Source organism: Cheilinus undulatus, linkage group 22 (assembly GCF_018320785.1).
Source record: "Cheilinus undulatus linkage group 22, ASM1832078v1, whole genome shotgun sequence".
Taxonomy (NCBI): domain Eukaryota; kingdom Metazoa; phylum Chordata; class Actinopteri; order Labriformes; family Labridae; genus Cheilinus; species Cheilinus undulatus.
Genome location: NC_054886.1, coordinates 23,951,793 through 23,974,801, shown reverse-complemented (window position 1 = coordinate 23,974,801; position 23,009 = coordinate 23,951,793).

Here is a 23,009-nt window from a genome sequence, read left to right as displayed (position 1 = left end):
CATCAGACCAAAGAACTTTCTTCCACTTGACCCTGGAGTCTCCCACGTGCCTTGTGGTGAACTCTCGTCCAGATTTAATCTGAGTCTTCAACTGTGTCTTTCTCTTTACCACTCTCCCATAAAGCTTTGACTGGTGAAGAACCTGGGCAACAGTTCTTGTATGCAGAGTCTCTCCCATCTCAGCTGCTGAGGCTTGTAACTCTTTAAGAGTAGTCATAGGTGTCTTTGTGGCCTTTCTCACTTGTCTCCTTCCTGCACAGTACCTCAGTTTGTGCTGATGGTCTGATCTAGGCAGGTTTATACATGTTCCATATTCCTTCCATTTTTTGATGATCAATTTAACTGAACTCTGGGGGATGTTCAGTGCTTTGGATATTTTTTTGTGTTGCCCCCAGACTTATACTTTTCAAAAACATTTTCTCTGAATTGCTTGGAGTGTTCTTTTGTCTTCATGATGTAATGGTAGCCAGGACTACTGATCAATCAGAGACTGAACCTTCCAGACACAGATGCCTTTATACTATAATCAACTGGGACACATTCACTGCACTCAGGTGATCCCCATTCCATTAACTGTGAGACTACAAGCATCAATTGGCTGGACCTCAGTTAATTTAGGTCAGTCACTTTAAAAGGGAGGGAATATTTATGCAGTCACTAATTGAACATTATCTATTTCCAATTTAAATGGCATTACTTTGAATAAGTCTTCATTCAATTTGACATTAAACTTAAAAAAATGTTTAGTCAAAAAAAAAATATATATATTATATAAAAAATTTGTAATCAGATTAATCACAGGGTTGCTGTGGATTAATTTCGATAAATTATGATTAAATATCATTCATTTTTAATCTATATTAATCGCATTTCATTTTGCATAAGCAAACAGACTCAAGAAAGAAGGGAGTATTAGTTTTGTAGTAATTTGTAGTAGTTACAAATTCAACTGGGACAAATTTTTAAATCAAGAAATGAAGCCAGGCCAGACATGTTTGGCACGCGGTAAGCATCTGGTAATATCAAATTTCGAAACAATACAGATCAATTTGATGAAAAATATTCACTTCTATTCATAGTCTCCCTTTTAAATTTGGCAACATGACAAAAAGCACATCAAAAAGTACATTAAAACACAACAACAAAGTCATCTTGTTTGTTTGTTTGTTTGTTTTCTCAAATTTCCCATCAAGAGGGCCAGCATGCTGTTTACCATCTTCCATATCAAGTTGGTTGGTCACAACCGGATCAACGGCCCATTTGCGCATGCGCGGTGGCATGCTCGATGGTAACCCGAAATGCATTGCCAGAGAGGGTTTTTTTGGGGATTTTGAGTCATTCTGCGCTGTAGATAGGTTAATTGCATTAAAATTTTTATTCAGATTAATCATGATGATGGATTTATCTGCATTAACGCGTCAATTTTGACAGTCCTAATATATTGAACATGATTGATTTATAAACTCACTTAAAGGGTAAAACATCAAAGGGGGTGAAAACTTTTTAAAAGCACTGTAGGGTCACATAAATGCTTTGGTTGGTGTAAATGCTCACACACATACAAACATAAATTACACAGTAATGCAGCTGTAAGAGTGAGTTTTCTATGCATGACTGGGATCCAATTTGATTTAAAAGTGAAGACGATGTGAAATAAAAAGGACTACAGGGGGGTTAAATTACTCTGCTGTAAGCCTGTTGGTAAAAATAATTTGGGCTTTTTCTTTAGAAAAGGCATCATGACTATCATTGGTATTTTTCCAATATTCAGCCTTAGTTTGTTAGTTTTCTCTCCTGTTGACTGGTGTAAAAAGAAATATTTGAGTCTCACCGCTGGAAAATAAATGGCGCTATTAAACAAATTACTACTTAAATGAGCAGTTTTTTTTCTTCCTCTTGCAAACTGCATCCAAATTTGAATTTAATTCCCCTCAATCTGTTTTCAAATTAACAAGAGGGTTAATGCAGGGCTATTAGAAGAACATTTTTCTCACCAGCGCATTAATTTAATTTCATGTTTAACAGTACACACAGGAGATGGGAATCATAATAATAATGATGACAGTAAAAAAGCAGCAATTAGGGAGCTCGGTTGTGGTTCTGATTGAGTCATGAATTATTCATGAAATCAGTGGTAACGAAGGAAAGGATCAGCTCGACCACTGAGGAGGGATCGGTATAAAGACAGGACACACTGCTGATTTTTTCTTAGAGGACACACACGCCTGTCTGCTGCTGCCTATAGGAGATACAACTGCACACATCAGGTACATTTTACACCCTCTCTATGTAATATATAGCATTGGTTGTGTTTTTTAAAAAATGTGCATATTTATATTTTAAGGAATTGCATTTGGAATTTTATTTTTCTGCACATATGAACATTTGTAGAGTTTATGCATGCTTTATTAGAATATTAATAACGGAAAACTGCATTTTAAAAGTAGCTTTACACATAAAATTACCACTTTCTAAGCGCTGCTTTAAGAAAGAATGCACAAAAATAATACATCATATTCATATATTTGATCACATGCTACAGTTTGTTAATATTTTATTGATTGTTAAAAAATTTAAACCTTTTTGGACTACTTAGTCAACTGGAATGCTAAGGATGATTGCTTTAAATTTGATGTAATGCTCTTAAAAGGAAATAATTTTTTTCTACAAAAATAATGCTGCAATTATTTCTACTTCCCTCCTCCTGCAGATAAAAACCTAGAAATTGTCAACACCCCCCGCAGCATGGGGAGATCATCAGTGAAACAGGCAGGCTCTAGGACCCAGGAGCCTCAGCGTGGCCGGGTCCCTGCGCGCGGTGCATTCACAGTTCACAGGCATCTCGACCTAAATGTGATGTGACGGGAGAACCTTTACTGAAACAAACGGGAATATAGTATCAGGGAAGGCTGACCGAGCTGTGAACCGCGGCTCTAACACAGAGCAAATTAACATCAGCAGAAATAGCTCAGCGTTTTCAGATCGCTTATGTGCCAGGCAGCAAATGCATCCAGTGCTGTCAGGTCATTTAAGCCCACAGATGTAGTAAGAAAACAGGTCGATGCGAGGGGAAGCCTCGCTCGTCCTCGAACTCTGACTGCCCAGCTGGACCGGCTCCTGAGGTGATGCCGCTTTGTGTCCTGAGGGCAAATGTCCCCGGGCCTGAGCTTTCAGTTGCTCTATTGTCCATCATGAGATCTCTTTCGTGGCATCTTGGCTGAGCTCAGTCGCCTAATGAGGCTATATTTGCAGCTCAGCCGGCCAGCTGAAAGCAGAGAGGGGGAGAGAGGGGGTCCTCCTTGAGCTCAGTTTGATTTTTAAGGCCACTAAAGGGCTCCTCTGTGCATCAGTTTATGGATTCTGGTTGTGCAAGGTCAACTCTTCAAACACATGACAGTGATGTACAGCTGTCAAAGCAGATCTGTTCTCTCTGAATTACTGACAGGCTATCATAGGCCAGATGCCAGTTAGTGGGCTGTAGTGGTTTAGTATGGGACCTTAAAGGGTCTGAATAGTTCAAGTTTTAAGGCAAATGAGCAGAATTTTTCCTAAAACTTGTGCAAAAAAAAATACCTCTTGATCACCAGTTTCCACCCAACTGAAACAAACCATCAGCCAATAAAACTGCCCAGTGTAAATACCTTGAATATAAAGAATCATAAGCTGTGTCCCATTTCAGGGGCTGCATCCTTTGAAGGGCATGTTTTGGGACCAATTATGTCACACAGCAGGTGCCAACTGTCCAGTTTCAAAGGCTTCTTTATTTCCTTTTGAAAGATTCTTAGGATTTTTTTTTGAGTCAGGACAGTGGATAGATTCAGGGCTGGCAAGCAGGAAAGGAGACACTTACTGAATCTGAACCCAGGCTGCCTGCTTCTGGGATAAAAGCCTTTGTGAGGCATGCAAACATAACCAACAGGCCAATCGAAGCGTCTTGAAGACGTCTTCAAATGCATCTGACAAATGCATCTTTCTCTCCTCCCACTGAAGGACCTTGTGCATCCTCTATGGCTAAAGGAAACCAAGTTTTGATAAGCACCAATAAGGGGTGTTGGGACCTTTGTTTGATGTTTGATATTTACAGGCTGAAATCTAAAATCACAGCCACATTTTTCTGGACAAATGACAACCCCTTTTCCACAAAGCCGGTTCCAGGGCTGGTGCTTGGGTCGAGTTGGAGCCAGTTAGGAGTTGGTTCAATTTAAGACCCAACAGAGAACCGTTTGCTTTACCACAGGCTGGAGTTGGCCCTGACACCTACACCATCACAGATGTCACTGTGCACCTCCTTTTCCCAGCAACACTAGCACCAGTCCAGCACAATAACACAAATTTTGTGATTGCCTTCACCCTACAGGTGTTGGCCAACATGTCTATGCTGCTCATTAGAACCTTTTTGAAAATTTTAAATAACCAAACTTAGTATTTCCTAACAATGAACACAAGATGCTGAGGTTACTACTTAAGATAACTCTAACTTAACTTGGGAGGGTGGCTGGGCTCAGCCTTAGAGATAAGGTGAGGAGCTCTGACATCTTAAGGGATCTCAGAGTAGAGCTGCTGCTCCTTCACCTCGAAAGGAGCCAGTTGAGGTGGTTCAGGCATTTTATAGCCCTTCCCCTGCATGTCTTGTACATGCATGACCGGGGTAGGGTGTCTCGATTCAGGCCTTGTTTATATACGACAACGTTTTGCTTCGTTTTCTGTTTTTGTTTCCAAAAAGTTCCACGTTTACACGGCAACGTTTTGAAAACAATCTCCATCTACACGAGAACGCAGGAAACAGAAAAACGCTGCAGTAAGGTGATTTACTGCACAAAAAACTGTCTCTACAACAAGGACAGTGTTTTTCATGTGTTTTGATAATACGTAACATTTTTATCATACACGTGTGCATGAGAGTAATTCATCACTAAATCCTCCTCATCACCATCGTGATGGGACAAATTTTTCTCCTAAAGCCTTTGATTTCTCGTGGATTTTCTCTGAAAGTGCAGCGCCTCCTGCAAGAATGATAGCCTTTTCAGAACAATATTTCAGCTTCCCCTTTTTCAATTTTATCTGCAGCTGATTGCAGCCATAGTGCGCATGCGCATTTTCAGAAAGTGTTGTTTTCCCTGTTTACAAGGAGATGGAGACCGGGGCGTTGTTAAAAACTCCCACCCTGGAGCCCATTTCCAGAAAGTTTCGTTTTCAGGCACCAAAACGTCGTTGCCGTGTAAACGGACAGCCAAAACGCTGCAAAAAATTTGCGTTTTCACTCGAAAATGTTGTCGTATAAATGGGGCCTCAGTTCTTGGAGGGTCAAAAGCTAGGGGTAAACAGTATTAGAAATCTCCCAGAATGCCTTGCAAAACATCATGAAGATGGCAGATATGCCAGAAGTGTAAAAGTGCAGTAAATTCTGGTTTACTGATTTTAAAATGATAACAATTGTCTAACATCTTAATTAAATGTTTCATTGCATTATGGTCCTTTTTATTTCAAAAGCAATATCTGGTTCCTGATAACAAATCAAGAACTTGAAGGGTCGTCCAGACTCAAAAGGGGTAGATTTTACCGCTACTACTTGTAACTCTGTTCAAAGGGGTAACGGGGCACCCACAAACCTGGGACAGAGGATATGGTAGATGTTAGGTTGGTGAATGGGTCTTAGTTTCAGCCATAAATGTGCAAAAGCTTTTCCTATGATGGTCTGAGGGTCAGTACAGGGAGATGCATATGAGGAGACCTAAGTCAACATAGAGCAAACAGTAAGATATCACAGAACAAGGCCAAAAGAAGAAAGAAATCCTTGAAAGTCACAGTATAAGAGGAGATTCCCCTTGTCTCATTTCTTTATATTCTCTTCTCTTTATAGTCTTTGTTCTGTTTTCATCTTTTCTTCTTCACTTCTCTCTTTCCAAGATCTAGGTCCTGCAGAGCTCAAATCTTGTGCTAAAGTCATATGTTTTTGTTTTGAGAGCGCTAACTACAGAGATCAATCCTAAAATAGTCAAAGATGGACATGGAGAGAGGGAAACTCCACACAGGAGGCCGAGGTAGTGAGTCACCCGCCTCCCCTCACTGTTTCACAGCCCATTAGGTCAGAGCGGAGCGGGGAGCGCGGCTCTCAGCCTGCCGGTTGTAATATTGCCGAGGACACAGCTGAGGGAAGGACCGGGGAGGTTTTTAAAAGCCTGTGATGTTCGCTGTGTGGGTGAGGTGAGATGTCATCTCCTCTCACTGCCTGAGAGCACCGGCGCACTGATATAAAAGCATGCTGCTCCTCAACAGCTGCTGGAGGAAAGAGGGACATGGGGGGAGGAGGAGGAAGAGGAGGAAGGACGGTCCAAATGTCTGCAAATAGAGCTGGTATTAATAGGAACTAACTAGGATGGCAAACAGCAGCAAGAGCACTCAAGACATCAGCGCTCAGACAATTTTCTTCATTTATTAGTGCTTGTTTGGAATTTGAAAAAATAATAAAGCTCTTAAGGCCAATGCTTCAGGGCCTTTTTGTTGTAACTAGGGATGCTCAGGATTAGATTTTTGCTGATATTCCCACACCCATTTAAACTGATACTGTTATATACATGCACCATTTTTATAGTAAAGGAGACCATGTGTCTCCTGTGAAAAGAGAGGCTGAGTTAGTGGAGCTAAGAGAAAGCAGACAGTCAGGCCTCATCGAGTGTGTAGTGCCCTATGCAATAAACCATACATGATGGTACTGTTGAAAATTTGCCAATTATATTTTTAACATTATTCGTTTCAGCTCTTTTGCCTTTATTCAGATAGGACAGCCAAAGAGAGAAAAGAAACATGCGGAGAGAGAGTGAAAACAGCGCGGAGACTGGGAATCTATCCCACGGCCAATATTTATGGCTGATACACTGTCGATTGTACAGCTAATATATACCGACAGAAATATCTATATCTGCCGAGAGCGATATAATGCCAATCATATCACACACCCCTACAAGTAATCACTAAAACAACTGATTCATTATAAAGCTACATCAGGTATGTCATTAAGCATTAGGACTGGGTTCAAAGAAATCAATTCTCAGATTCAGATAGATTCTAATTTTTTTAAATACGATATTGATTCATAAAAAACAAATATAGATCTTTGTTTATAGGCATTTTCTGTTTCCTGACCGTACCTTGCATGGCCAGTCTCGCACTGTCGTCACTCATGCAGCTTGAAACTTGACCTGCACTTGCCTCTAAGAGCCTTTAGACTCAGATTCGAGGTTTGGATCTTATGGCCAACCATTTTATTTTGGATATCTGGTGCACATTATCAATACAAGCTGGATATGCATGTGCAAGATGTGCCAAATGGCTGTAAAATGTTATGTAAATATTAACTGTCTGTGGTCATTTATTGATACAAACCTTGGTATTTTTTAACCTGGCATGACAGATGGATTTGTTTCACACATCCATTTGGTAAACCACTCAGACACAGCGTCTGGGAAATGGCAGAGCCTTTGAAAAAAAAAAACTCAGAGGGTGACTGGATGAACGTTTTGTTTGTCACATTTTTACCAACCAACAAGACATATGACGTAGCTGCTATCAAGCTGCGTCCCTACCGAAGGAGTAAACTCCATAGGGAACTGCATAACATGAACCATGGCAACTGCAGACATGTCAGTACTAAACTTTTGTCATTTTTGAAAAGAAAACAACTCAATGCTGTTCTTTGTTCTTCTTTTAACAAAGAAATGTCATCAAGTTCTGATAAAACTTGCGCTTTAGCAGCATCCATGCTAATCTCTTACGCCATAATTGCACCGGCCTCTTATTGCTGTTTGCTTACGTCACAACTCTACCGCACTTGAAAGTACTGCCCCTCGACGCTGATTGAGGGGCAGTACAATGGATTCACCAGTGAGAAACATGGAAACCGGCTAATTCATCTGCTTTGCAAGGTTAGATATTTTTAATAATGTGTGGACATTTTTTGAAAAGTTCTAAGAAAATCCCTCGAAGTATTGTTGAGGTATCTCTCTCAAAAACAAGGGAAGAATATAAAGCCAAATGGCCTCAACCTTTGACTCCCAAATCTGTGTTCGAAGAAAATTCCTCAAAGCATTCTTGAGATATTTCATTTATAAGAATAGCCACAAACATATGAATGTACAGCTAACAGCATGAAAACATAATGCCTCCAGTCCTGGCGTCCATGCAGCCATAGCAAAATAACAAGAAATATAAATGAAAAATATCAATAAGATAATACTGAATAGAAAAAACACAATGGGGAGAGAGAACAAAAATACAAACAATGACAAGATGTAAACAAAACATAAAGATAAGAGACAAACATAGAAATGAAAAGCAGGGAAAAATGAGAAACAATGAAAAATATAAACAATCAGAAGTAGAAGCAGACAACAAGAATAAGAGGTATGAAAAACAGTACAAAACAACAAAACAATGAGTAAATATAAAAATGTGTGTTGACCTTTGACCTCAAAGATAACACAGAGCTTCATGAATAAACCCCCCCTCCTCTTTCACCCTGAAGGAGACTCTCTATGTGTATGTCCTCCATGACTCACGCTGTGACCTTGTTGTGTGCATGCATGTATGTTTACATTAAAGTATGTACGTATGGATACCCGAGTGTTGTCATGCAATATGTCAAACTCAATCCACCATGTGTGCGTTCATATTTCCTTCCTTCTGAATCCTCTGCACTCTTCCTTACCTCTGATTCTCTCTGGGGGATTTTTTTACTGCTTTTAAAACTCTGAACCTTTAGTGGTTAAACCGACAGACAACAATATAACCCTTTAACACCCTGTCTTTGTCCTGTGCCTTTAAGAAATCACCCTCTCAGGATCCTTTCACCTCTGCACATTAACATTATGTGAGGTGAGAGGACACCTGAGAACCAGAGGAGCCAGACTCCGGTCCAGGGTGTGATTTAATCCTGATCTCTCACTGCCCACCACTTCTTCTTTTCACACTTTGATCTCCATCGTGAGGGCGACCCCGGGTCAAGTGCTCAGAGAGGCCACACTGAGCATGCTCACAGCCCTGGCTTTATGGGTCACATCCCCCCCACCACATCCCTGAGGGTGAACGAACACATAAGAGAACGCATGAAGGCCATGAACGTCAACGCTGGATGAAGACGGACAGATGTGAACGCATGAATCCACACATGTATCGCATCCACACATTTTCAAATTAGATTAAATGACGACAAACAAGAGAGAACAGAGAGTAACACAAACACATCTAGTGATAAAGACTACATCTGACAGTATCGCCGCCATATGTTGCCTCTGATTTCACATATATAAAGTAACAGTGTGATCACACAGAAACACTCGGAGCTGTGTGGATGTGTTAAAAACACATCTGGCATTGTCACGGATACAAATGCTCACGCACTCATGAGATGTAATGACATCACACACAGAGCGCAGTAGGTGTCTGCATGTGGAGAGAACCCAAACACGCCAAGAGGGATCTAACTCCACAGACCCCCAGGTAAGAGGAGGCGGGTGGTAGATCTGAGTGTCGACACTGGGGGGTTGCCAGTGTGGGGTGGGGATCACACGGACGTAAAGTCAACAGGCAAACACACACACAGATTTATAGTATTTTACTGTATGAGTGAAGGGATATGGGTTCTTTGCAATCCCCACAGCCATTAGGGCTAAACAGAAATAGAGGAAAGTTGGTATTTTACGGCTTTACAGTTATCATCAGAACAATTCTACATACATTGAGTATGATCCCTGCACTTCACAAAAACAGTGCTGTTCACCACAGCTCAACAGATTTACCGGGAGTGGAGGCGATTAATATCACAAATACTCAGCTCTGCAGACCTAGCGTCTAACTTTGTCCATCCAGAGACTGGAGTCTGGAGGAGCCTAGTCCTGAGCTCAGAGGCCAGCTTAGCCCCTTTAACATATTAAAAAAAAATCCTCATTTTGTCACAGACATGCTTTTAAGTGAAACGGTGATGTCCTAGCAGCCAAAAAAGACCTTGTGGGTTAAGAGACCGATTAATGACAACCTGTTCATGAACAAGCCTTTGCTACAAAACGTCTCTTTAATGTGACCCTCTGTAGCTAGATCTCATTTGAGTGCCGGTTTCCTTAGTCCATCCTTAGGCCGGCCACACACTACAGGATTTTAAGCCCAACTTGGGGCAAGATTTGCCCCCCCCCCCCCCCCAACGATCGTGGGGGCATATACCAACTGGAGCCTCGTCGCAAACGATTATTTGTCTGAATAGTCTGCATGTGTGTGGTGTCAACACGATTAATTTACTGCTCCAAATCGAATCATAGCCTCCAAAACCCCGAATCGTAAATCTCAAACATTTTTGAGATTTACGATTCTAGATTGTAGTGCCGCTGACGGAGTACCCACAACAAGCAATGAGAGTGAGCAGACCGGGTAGCGTCACCAGACAAATCATATGTACTTTCACCACTCACAACCATAAACACAACGGTACCTTAATTCCAGCCAGGCTTTCGTCCTGAGTCTTCTCCTTGTTTTATGATTGTTGCTGCACCTGTAACGCATGCCAGGACAGCCTGCTGTGGAGAGACAGCAAGACGGTATTGACAGACATCCATGTTTTTTTTCTGAAGTCACGTGATCACGCGAGGTTGTAGGCAGGTCAGCAGGTGGGTGGTCTCCAGTGATCTGACAATCTGGCTGAGTCGTCTAGTGTGTGCGTTCAGAGGATTAAAGATGAAAAATCTTTGTAAATTGTCCTGAAGTCTGTGGTCTCTCACGGTTTTAAAATGGTTTCAGATTAAAAAATCGTCTAGTGTGTGGCCAGCCTAAGTGGTTATTTAATCCACTAGGGGTGTGAACCTCTCCTTCTCAAGAGGATTCGATTCTGATCTTGATTCACAGGCTAGAATTTGATTCACTGACAAATCATTAAAATTCATAACGATGGTCCAATTTGGTCCCATCAGATCCGATTCAGCTCGGTTTGATTTGATTAGGTAAAAACTGGTTATGGATCAAAATAACTCTGTGCTTTAATAAAACTTGGAAAAGGGGGGGAAACAAGATAATTTCATATCAAAGTAAGTGCATTTAAGATTATTTACAAAAGAGACTATGTATCAGGCCTTCTGAGCAAAGAGATTTCATCACACACATCTGACCAGGTGTCTCACTTTGATAGATAGTTGGGAGACAAATATTTAAATGAGTTTTTTCAGGTACATAAATTGTTTTGACCTTGACCTTCTGCACTTATAACGACTGGCTACGTCGTGGAGGGGGCATTTGGGAGGGGAAATGCTTTTGTAATCCCTGCCTTCTGCTGTTTATCTGGGCTTGTTTAAACTTTTCACTATTTCATTACTTTCGGGACACAAAAGCAGCTGAAGAATTAAGAATTTTTTGCACTTTGATGGCATTTCCCTATGCAGAAATCACTACTTGCCCCCCAAAGGGAGTTCTCCACTGCTGCATACTGTCATCCACAAAGAACCTTTATGCGACGTCTGACAGATTCTAGACTGTGATGCTCACGTCTTGTGGTAACCCCCTTCAGCCAGTCGAATTCCAAAAATTGAATATTTGTTATTTGGTCTCTTCTTTCTTTAGAAACTTGCAAGATGAAAAAAATTAAAATTGCTTAGTCTATGAAGGGGATCCTACTTACAGTGCTTAACAAATTTATTAGACCACCCTAACCCTAACCAAAGTAAGGTTTATGCCACAGCTGCCCTAAATTAACAGCATTGGTAATTACCAAATTCATTTTTTATGTTTCTGCAATGGTTAATACACCAATATGTAGAAGCTCTTTAACCCAAATGATATTTTTAATGCTAAAATATAATTATTATTGTTATCCATGAATTTTCAAATTTACTGATTTACAAAAAAACTGAAAAAATAGTAAAACACATTATTATTTCTTGATTAATATGTCTAATTATAGTTATTTACTTGCATTCCTCAACAGAAAAATTAGTTTTAGAGGTCGAATTTTATGCTTAATTAATTTCTGACTTCTCAGAGAAGCCCAGTGAGCCAGCTCAAATTTGGGTGAATTCAGTTTGAAATTCCTCATTCCTGTTCAAAATGGTAAAACGTGGAGAGCTCACTGAAAATGAAAGAGTCCGCATTAAAGCACTTCATGACGTTGGATGGCCTTTGAGACAAATATGACAGGTGGTCTAATAAATTTGTTAAGCACTGTACGTTTGATAAAAGGTTTATTCTAAGTCAGACTGGGCGATATCCATTTTAATACCAATAAACCTTTCCTAAAATTCACCATAGTATACAGCATTACGCTCCAGGTGTTTAAAAACAACATTATTCAGGCCGACCATGAACTTGCTTGCAAGCACAAGCGATCAGAGCATGCTCCACTACTTGTGTTTCATTCAATCCTTTTACAAAATGCTTCAACACTTAAAAAACACTGGGTAAGCACACAGATTCACTGAGTTACATCAGGAAAGATGAATTAATAAAAACTTGTATCTTTCTTTACTCTCTCTCTCTCTCTCGCGCTCAAAATATGGCACTTGTGCTTTTAACACCCCCCCCAACAGAAGTACTAAATGAACTGGTAAAATACAACTATTATCAGACAGGATCTAGGAATGTGGAGTAATGTTTCCCATGCTTTTAGATAGAGCTAGGCTGTAAATATTATTTATTTTCACGTTGTGCATTAATGGAATCAGGATCACCCAGAACAGCGCAAAACTGAAGCAAAAAGTCAAATTAAGCTCTCTCTTCATATCCAGCACGTTAAACTGAATTAGATTTACAGTTTCCAGCTTCATTTTAATATAAGCGGTGAATTAGAGGTTACTTTTAAACAGGAAAACTTTGCTTGAACTTCATGTCCTTGGTTTGCACTCTGAACCTTCAATAACATTTTAGCTCTAACACAGGGGATTTTTACATCAGCTGAGAGGGAAACTCTTCTCTAACCTCTTGAACTTCTGAACCCTTTTAATAATCAGCCTGATAATGTCAAATAAAGTCGCTGTCAAGCTGAGAAACAAGCTACACTCTCCATCTCTCTGAGGAGAAAACATAAGGAGGATGTGAAGTTTTACATCTGACAGCAACATATTTTCAATAAAGTACTTTTCATGGCCTCTAAATACAGCTGTACATCCAATGATTCAATCCAGAATTCTTCATTTGAGTTTTTAATAAGAAACTTTTAAGAAACTTTTAAGAAATAAGAAACTTTTAAGAAAAACAAAATGTAAATAATTTTATTTGGTTACGCTTATGGAAGTGTATTGTATTAACTTGCGAAAATAAAAAATTTAAATCTGCTTTATTTCTGATTAAAAGCATAATTATCTTGTTAACATGGAAAAATAAGTCTCTTAAGTGAGAATAAAGTTAACTTTGCACTATAAGTGTACTTAAAAATTAGATACAAAATTATTTAGTTCAGGAAAAAAATAAAAGGTTGAAAGTAACAAAATCAAATGATCAAAGTGGCGGTGATAAAAACTTGTGAACTGAATAATGAAGTGAAAAAAATGCATTTGAATTAAACATTAAATGAAAAATTATGAATAAGGGTTAATTTGATGAAAATTATTGCAAATGTTGTATTATTTTTCTTGTCCATTTTTAAAGCACAAACTCTAGTGACTGTGGTTTATTCATAAAAACAGTAAAAAGGTAAAAAAAAAAACCCAAGGGGGTGAATACTTTTTGTAGGCACTTTATGAGCATACTTTTTTCTCATTGATCTCCTTCGGTAAATTTTCAGGAAGGTTCTTTACAACAAGCTGAAACTCCACATTTATATATTTGGGACAATTAAATTTTCAAAGCAATTTCAATCTGATGAAACAAATTTACTTTACTGAGGTGATTTGCTACTAATTTCATCACAACATCACCTTAATAAATACTGCTGACTTGGATGATTGAAAAAAAAAGCACTGCGCAAAAAGCACTTTTTTGAAAGGATAACTATTAATTTGCCAAATATTCCAAAACTATCTATTGTGCTCAAACTGGCATGAAAATGATAGAAATCAACTTCTGTGAGGTTAAGTTTAGGTCTATTTCACTTGCAGCAGGCTTTAAAAACACTGTGCTGCATTAATAATAGAGCGATCAACATGTCGTACACAGTGTATGAGGCTGCATCCTTTTAGTCCTGTCAGTCTGAATGGATTTTAATGTTTCTGCATGTAGCTGGCAGACTGCTGAATTATTTAAGGTGGTAATTAGGTGATTCTGGCTGCTGTGAGTCTTTGGAGAGTAAAGGAAGTGTCAGAACAATGTTGTCTTATTAGGGAGAAACATCATTAAATCATTAACAAACAGCCTCATCCTTCTTACAGTGTTTGCTTTGGCTCAAAAGAGCAACTCTGATTCAATAGATAACAAACCTCAGGCAAAAAATAACATTTCCACTGTGTGTAAGCTTGAGTGTGTCTTTGGCTGTGTGAGTGAGTATGGGTTCTAATGTGGTCGACCGTCCCGAAGCTGTTGTGATATCACTGTCCTGAAAAAATTAGCATTTTCACATTCTGTCATCTCCGCCACCACCATGTCTTATGAATATGATCAGGATGCGTGTCACGAGGGAACAATGGGTTTTGCGAAGCGTTGACGAGCTGATGAACCGGGATGGGCCAATGCTCTGTGACCTGGATAGAAGAGATATTAGAAAAGGGTCACAGTGTCAGCAGCAACACACATGCAATGAAATAAGACATACATGTGGCTGCACGCACATGCAGGCTGTAGCGTGAGTCATGGATGTTGCGTTTCAGTTCGTCTCTGAAAGCTGCGTGTTCCTGCGCAGGTTAAAAGTGCAGAGCGGTGATTGCTGACGGAGAAGGACGAGATGGAGAACATGTAAATCTGACCTTGTAAATGGTGTTGCTGAGTGGTTCATCTTTGCAGCTTAACACAAAAGCAGAGTGTGAGTTCACACAGCCAAAGCAGGAGACTCTGAGGTCATGGAAAAGTCCAAAGGTTCAAATGAGAGAAGGGCGAAAGAACGAATTTAAGACCTTTTGTTATGTCACTGAAGTTTATTTCTATGATAACTGAACTGAAAAGGGTTCATGATTAAAACTGCAGTTCTAAACCTTCTTTTCATAGCTTTCACAGGGCATTACACACACTCATTGAACCGCCCACCTAAAGAGCAAGAAAGACATCTTACTGTGGTGCACTATGGAGAAGTCAACATTTCATGTACCTACATGTTTTAACCAGTTTAATTTTTACCTTTTTTTTATGGAAAAATTGCTAGTAGAGACCAGCTTGAATTGTACTTCTGCAGAATCCTGTCTGAGAATGAAAAGAACCAAACGCTAACATTTACAGAGGAATGCCCCTGAACACTGACTGACAGTGCCAGATGGCAATGATCCTGATACTGTTGTCAGCTAACGTTAACTCATTAGCTGATTGTCAATCAGCTACGCTTAAGAGATAAAGGATTTGATTCCTTTTAAAACCCAAACAGCAGCATTATTGAACAGGCCATGTTCAGAATAATGCTGTCAACACATGTGTAGGCGTTAATCCTGATGCAGAATGTGTGTGTAGAGGGATTCTCAGCAAGAAATATTAAAATGTAAAGTTGTGTCAAAGTCTTTACCAGTTTTAGCAATTAAAAAGTTTGAATCAGCATCTCTATGGTTTGGGACTTAAACCTACCACAGTGAGAGCCATAATCCACAAATGGAGAAAACTTGGAACAGTAAGGAACCGTCCCATTGGCCAGCCAACCAAAATGACTCCAAGAGCACACTGGCAATTCATCCTGCAACTCACAAAAGAACCCAGAACAACATTTAATGACCTGCAGGCCTCATGTGATTCAGTCAAGGTCAGTGCTCATGGTTCAACAATAAGACACTGGGCAAAAATGGCAGCCATGGGAGGTGTCCAAGGCCAAAAGCACTGCTGACCAAAAAGAACACAAAGGTTCATCTCACATTTGACTTAAAACATCCTGATGATCCCCAAGACTTTTGGGAAAATAGTTCATAAATACTTTTTCACAGCAGTGTAGCACAATGATTTATATGTTCAGTAAACAAGCAATGGATTGGAGAAAAAAGCAGTTCCTTGATTGGTCTGGTATGGTCTCTAATATACATGGAGACAGCTGGAAAAGATCTCACTCAGACTGGGTAGAGGGGAACTGGCGGGTCATCTCAGCACCTGCTGCAGGTCTTTGCTGTCTAGTGAGGTGCTGCTGAAGTACCAAACTGTAGAAAAGCAAGTAAGGATGCCCTCGATAGTGCAATGGTGACATGAAGCTCATGTCTCACAGTCTTTGTGTTCACTTTAATGCTAGTGGAAGTTCAGATATGGCAGCAACAAATGCACTGAGGCACGTAAACATTGTCAAGACAATGTGAAGGTCAAACAGAGTGTGTGAGTGTACGTAAAATTCAAGGTGTCAGATATGTTGATGACTTTATATGCATTTTGTTGAAGAGACCTTTAATGTAACATAAATGAGAAAAAGGTACGAACTTCAGGACGAAAGTATTGCCCCCCCCCCCGAAATTTTCCCAGAAAATACATCATTTCTCCCAGAAATTGTTGCAATTACAAATGTTTTTTTTATGTAAACACATGTTTATTTCCTTTATGTGCACTGGAACGACACAAAAAGCAGAAGAAAAAAGCCAAAATTTACAAAATTTTACAAAAAACTCAAAAACGGGCTGGTCAATATTGTTGGCACCCTCAACTTAATATTTGGTTGCACACCCTTGGGAAAACATAACTGAAACCAATCACTTCCTATAACCATCAACAAGCTATTTACACCATTCAACTGGAATTTTGGACCACTCTTCTTTTGCAAACTGCTCCAGGTCTCTAAGATTTGAAGGGTGCTTCTTGCAACAGCAATTTTGAGATCTCTTCATAGGTGTTCAATAGGATTTAGAGCCAGAATCATTGCTGGCCACTTCAGAACTCTCCAGCGCTTTGTCTCCAACCATTTCTTGATGATTATTCAGGTATGTTTGGGGTCATTGTCCTGCTGGAACACCCATGACCTCTGACGCAGACCCAGCTTTCAGGCACTAGGCCCTACAGTTTGGCCCAAAATCTTTTGAAAGTCTCCAGATTTCATGATTCCTTGCACACAGCCAAGGCACCCAGTGCCAGAGGCAGCGAAACAACCCCAAAACATCTTTGAACCTCCACCATGTTTGACTGTAGGTACTGTGTTCTTTTCTTTGTAGGCCACATTCCGTTTTCTGTAAACAGCAGAATGACGTGCTTTTCCAAAAAGCTCTACCTTAGTCTCATTTGTCCACAAAATGTTCGCCCAGAAGGATTGAGGCTTACTCAGGTACACTTTTGAAAATCCCAGTCTGGCTTTTTTTATGTCTCTTTGTCAGTGGGGTTCTCCTCAGTCTCCTGCCATACGGCTTCATCTCATTCAGATGACGACGTGTGGTCCGAGCTGACGCTTTTGCACCCTGAGTCTGCAGGACAGCCTGAATTTGTGTGGAAGTTGACTGAGGATGTTGATCCACCATTCCAACTATCCTGCGTTGCATTCTTTTGTCAATTTTTGTCTTCCATCCACGTCCAGGGAGATTAGCCACAGTACCATGGGTTATAAACTTCTTGATTATATTACACACAGTGGGCAAATGAATTTCTAGATCTCTGGAGATGGTCTTGTAACCTTGAGATTGTTCATATTTTTCCACAATTTTGCTTCTTAAGTCCTCAGACAATTTTCTTTCTCTTCTCCATGCCTGGTGTAACACACACAGGCACACAACACAAAGGTTGAGTCAACTTTTAAACAATCTAACTGGCTTCAGATGTGATTTCTAGATTGCCAGCACCTGTTACGGCCACAGGTGAGTTTAAATGAGCATCACATGCTTGAAATGAAATGATTTACCCACAGTTGTAAAGGCGGCCAATAATTTTTTCTGGCCCATTTTTGAGTTTTGTGTAAAATTATGTCAATTTTGTCTTTTTTCTTCTGCTTTTTTGTGTTGGTTCAATGCACAAAATGAAATAAACGTGTACTAAAAACATTTGTAATGGCAACAATTTTTGGGAGAAATGGTGTATTTTCCAGGAAAATTCCAGGGGTGCAAATACTTTCGCCCATGACTGTATATACATAGCAGAGTGCAAATTTTGTAGACCAAATTTAAGCAAATTTTGCAAATTCTTACTTGAGAATTTCCATCTTTCAAATATCCTGGTATTCATAAGGGTTTCTAAGTGATGAAATGTCTCTACAGGTGTTTATCCTCCTGCAGTTTGGTCTTTTTATGTCTTTACTGATGTTGCCATGTTTGCCACTGGCAGAACATCCAAAGAATTTGGAATGAAAGGACTGGCATATTTGTTTGATTTTATCAACAACCAACCTTCAGAATCCTTTATCCCCACCTTGAGGAAGAGTGTGTATCCTATGGTAGAGTGCAGCCTGTTTTATCACGTGTACAGCCCATGGCGGTGCAGCATGGAGGATGTGACAACCAACAGATGGACAGAACCCAGCCTCAGGTTTTACAGAGGAGAGGCGTGCTGCCTTGTTGAGATTAATCATGACCTACAAACAAATAAAGCCAGACAGGTGAGCCATGAGCTTGTTTGAGCTTTTACATCTTCCCCCATGCAAAAACCTATCCTTTCCTAACAGTAACCTCTAAGGCCTGTTTTTATCTCAGCCCTTTTATCTTCTTGTCCTCCCCTCTGGTCGTTTCTGCTTAGCTGTGAAGATCGAGAAGAAAGTGTCCGAGGGATGTGGAAGAAACCCCGGGATCATGGAAAGGTGTGATGGCGTGATGTCTATCGAGAATTTGGGGGGGTGAAAGATCACGGCCTTAGAGAAAGGAGCGTAAAGATTTGAAAAAGGATGGCCTAAAGGAACAAGAGAATCAGTCAGACGATTTTTCCCCCTTTCAGCAAATCTTACACCTTTTGAGAATTGGCGTAAGAACTTGGACATCCTGGGGGAGTGTCGGTTTAGCTGCTGGGGCATAGACAGGTGCAAAGACACATGTAGGAAAGCACATGCATGACTTGGGGTGATCCAATCAGGGATGTTTATCATGTCGCAGGTTTCACGTGAGCTGCAATCTCCCTACATTGGAAACTTTAAGAATTATGGATTTCCAGGTTCTCCTTACAATCTGCCTTGAGACCCTTCATTGGCAGAACTCTTCTGCTTCTCACTTCCTCTCTATCTCTACCATTAAACTCCACCCCCTCAAGTAGCCTCAGTCTTCGCCTTGAACAGGCCCTGGTACAGCACAGCGTCAGTGTGCAGCGATACTGAGGGAGGTCGGCGTGCGGTCACTGCGCAAAGCGCGGCCGCATTGTGACTCGGAGCTGCAGAATGTGCCATGGTGCATTAGCGCGCTGCCGCTTCGCTGAGCATGAGGCACAGAAAAAGAGAGAGAATGAGAGAGAGGAGTAAGAGGAGGAAAAAAGGGAAAGACATAAGAGGAGGAGCTAAGGAATGGAGTAAAAGGCAAGAGGATGGGGAAGAAAGAGGGAGGAGGAACGGAGAAAGAGGGAAGAAAGTGAGAGCATCAGCGCACTTACACAAGCGGAGTTCAGAGGCCCCAGGGGCAAAGGGTCCTTGTTAGGTGGCTCATCAAATATGGAGGCATGCCGAGGCACCAAGTTGGCTCTGGTTTCTTCTCCTTGGTTCTCCCTTAACAAAATGCTTCTTTTACAGATATATGTTTGGGCTTTTTATGCCTTTAGCAATAGAGGACGACAGTTGATAGAATGGGAAACAGGGATAAGAGAGTGGGGAAGACACATGCAGGAAAGGAGCCACAGGCCAGACTTGAACCTGGGCCACCTACATACATTAGGTAGGAGTCTTAAACAGCATGTTTAAGACTTAACAAGGGTGACAAACTGTTAGAGGCTCAGCTAGCCTCTTAGCTCAGTACTAGACTCTAGAGCTACTTTCACACTGCGTCTCTTTTCCGTGTCTGTTACGCCTTCGTTCCTCAACGCCGTTCTGTATGAAAGCGAACGTTCCGCAATTGGGGGGTCAATCTCGCCCCACCTCTGATCTGGATCGAGAGGTAGTATCAGAGACGTAACAGACTTTTCTGCAACAAGTGTGAAAGGACGTCACGGCATTCCGCAACGGCGAGTGTGCGCTGCCGTCTCCATAAACGGGAGATTAAAAACCTGTGCAGTTTAATCAACCAGCATTTCATTGGAGAAAACAACAGGGGGATAGAACAAAGAATAATGTGGATTAACTGGAGAGACTGTGAGGTTAGAGAGCTGATCACACTCTGTACAGGAGAGGAGAGAGCAGACACATCTCTGCTCACAGCAGGGTCTGAAAAGTTCCATGATGTGTTCAAGTGAGCTCAGTACTCTGAAGTTTCCGACCTCCGACGTAAATACATGTGCTGTTACACTGCTTAAAGTCGAACCTCCAACTCAGAAACATGGAGGAAAAAAAGTCTTTTGGATCTAATCGATCAAAATGAATGTTCATGTTATTTTACCCGTATTTCATTTAGAAAATACAAAGTTTTGAACCAAGAAATCTAGAGTTTGGAGTTTCATTGAAAGCAGCAGCTCGGGCAGCGGCTGCCATCTGATTACGGTACACCAGGGTGTGTGTGTAAGCTTGGGCGTGTATGGCTCTGTTACACCTTTGTGTGAATTGCTGGTTGCGGAACAGAGACGGGCATTCCCTTTCGCCTTTTTTGCGGAATCTCTGTGTAGAAAACAGCTCATGGGCGTAAATCACCTGTGTCATCACGATACAACATTGATATTTTGGATGATACCATATATCAGATAATATAAAATCTGCCATGATACCATTTTGATTTGATTTGATATAGGCGCCAAGGATTGATATCAAATGTTTCTATGCACAAATTTCACACAGTTACAGAAAAAAAGAAGTTTCTGCAGTTGAATTACTGACAGGTTTCTGTATTTGATAGAAAAACTCTTAACAAGAAGAACAAAGACCTGCATTACACTTGAGTTACATTAGAGATGGGAACCAAGAACTGGTTCCAATGGAGAACCAGTTCCAATTGGTTCAATCCATCAACATCACTTACATGTAATCTTAACAATCCCCTTATCAATGCCCTATTTCCACATGCTTTGAAAAACGATTTCTTGGAAGGAAGTCAGTAGGAACAAGAACTGAGAAGTCGAGGAAGTAAACATGGTCAACAGTCATGAAAACAGGCAAAAGTAGTTGAAATTGTAGCTTCATTTCTCAAAAAATGAAGCAAACAAAACCAAAATTCCAACAGCAAGAACAGTGTGATGCACAATGTCTATCAAACAGTGGTAAGGCATGCATCTTGCACAGGAACTTTTATTTTGTACAAGATTTTTATTCATTTTCATACATACAGAGATCTAGGATTCAGAGACTAGTTTTATATCTATTTTAAGGTGTTTTATTTTAAAGAAAACGCGCAGTAGTATTGTTTTCCAATTCAAATTCAGAGAGCAGTCTCAACTGAGCCATTTCCAACGAAAAGGAGAAATTTTGTATATTCTAGCATGTTCTTCTCCCAAACACTTGATGTTTAACATCTTTTTACTTCAGCTGGTTTTTATCTGTGAATGATCTCATAGGGCGGTTGTTAAGGCGAGAAGCACACAGCTAACAACTGAGAGAAGAGTGTATCCTCATTCCTTCAGCCGCAAACTTTAAGAGACTGGTGCTACAACGAGCTTGTTGAGGACTCTCCTGGGGCGGAAACTGTCAACAGGTGAGCAAGGGGAATTTCAAAATAGAAGTGTTGCTTGAAGCATTGATGTTTATCGATATTTTGATTTTCCCCTGATCTGACTGGATTAATCATCAGCCAGTCAATGTATCAATATGCCTCTACAAGACTCCTCTGGACTTTTGTGTCCCTTCATCTCAATAGGCAACATTAGACACTAGCAATATGTCAATTTTGATTGCCTCCACACCGGGTAAGTTGGTTCAACCATGGAAGAAATTTCTTCATTGTAAAGTGTCAGGATACTCTGTGTATGTATTAATTATCTGATGATAATTGCAGCCTACAGGCCCGTTCATGCCCACAAAAACAACACAAACCATTAGGGTCTTGTTACTGAAGCCATCTAACAGAATGACACTTCTGCAACGCCTCCTCGCGCTGCACTCTCACTTGAGGAAAACCAGCAAGGGACGATGCTCCAGTCAATGAGAAGGATAGTACTCACAGCCAATCACAGCTCAGGTCAGAGGGGAGCGTTCCTATTGGCTGCTGTAGTAGGTACGCTTCCGCCTCTCAGCTCAGTGAGAAGTTGCTACCAGCAGTGGTTGGTCCTATGTAGAATTTGTTCATGCTGAGACGAAGTGTTTTCTTGCCTGTGATTCGGCCATTGATTTCAGTGGAAAAGCGGAGCAAAATCACTCCACGAGAGCTTTGCCACTGTCAGTATTCGATTCGGCGGACATGCACATCCGCGAGGAAGTATGTGAGAAGAGGGGAGGAGCTACGGAGCTCAAACACGTAGAAGAACAGGAAGGAAGGGGGAGAAGAATTGATTCTACACAGCTCTCATCAAAAGTTACATACTCAAGCTTTAAAGCTGTAATATTATTGTGACTGCAAACAACCTATAAGTGCATAGTTAAACTGAGAGAAACTGAATAATTAAAGAGCATTACCTCACACATCTAACATTTTGGTCAACTTATAAATGCCTTCATGTGAACACAAACCAAACTTGACGTGATCATGCATCAATGTAACAAACTGGTCTATGACTCAGACCAGATCAAACAAACTACAGGTATGAAAATGCTTTTAAATATACGAATCATTGTGAAATTTTGAAGTTGAAAATGTAAAACAAAGGCCATAGTGTGCTTGTTGCTGAGAGTCTGATTTACCTTTGTGAGTCACATGGAGACATCAGCATTAATTTAAGTCAGTTTCATATGTGAGTATGTGAAACAAGAACTGCCCCCTGATATAAGTAGAATTTACGTCTTTACATCCTTGTTACACTGGGCTCAAAACTTG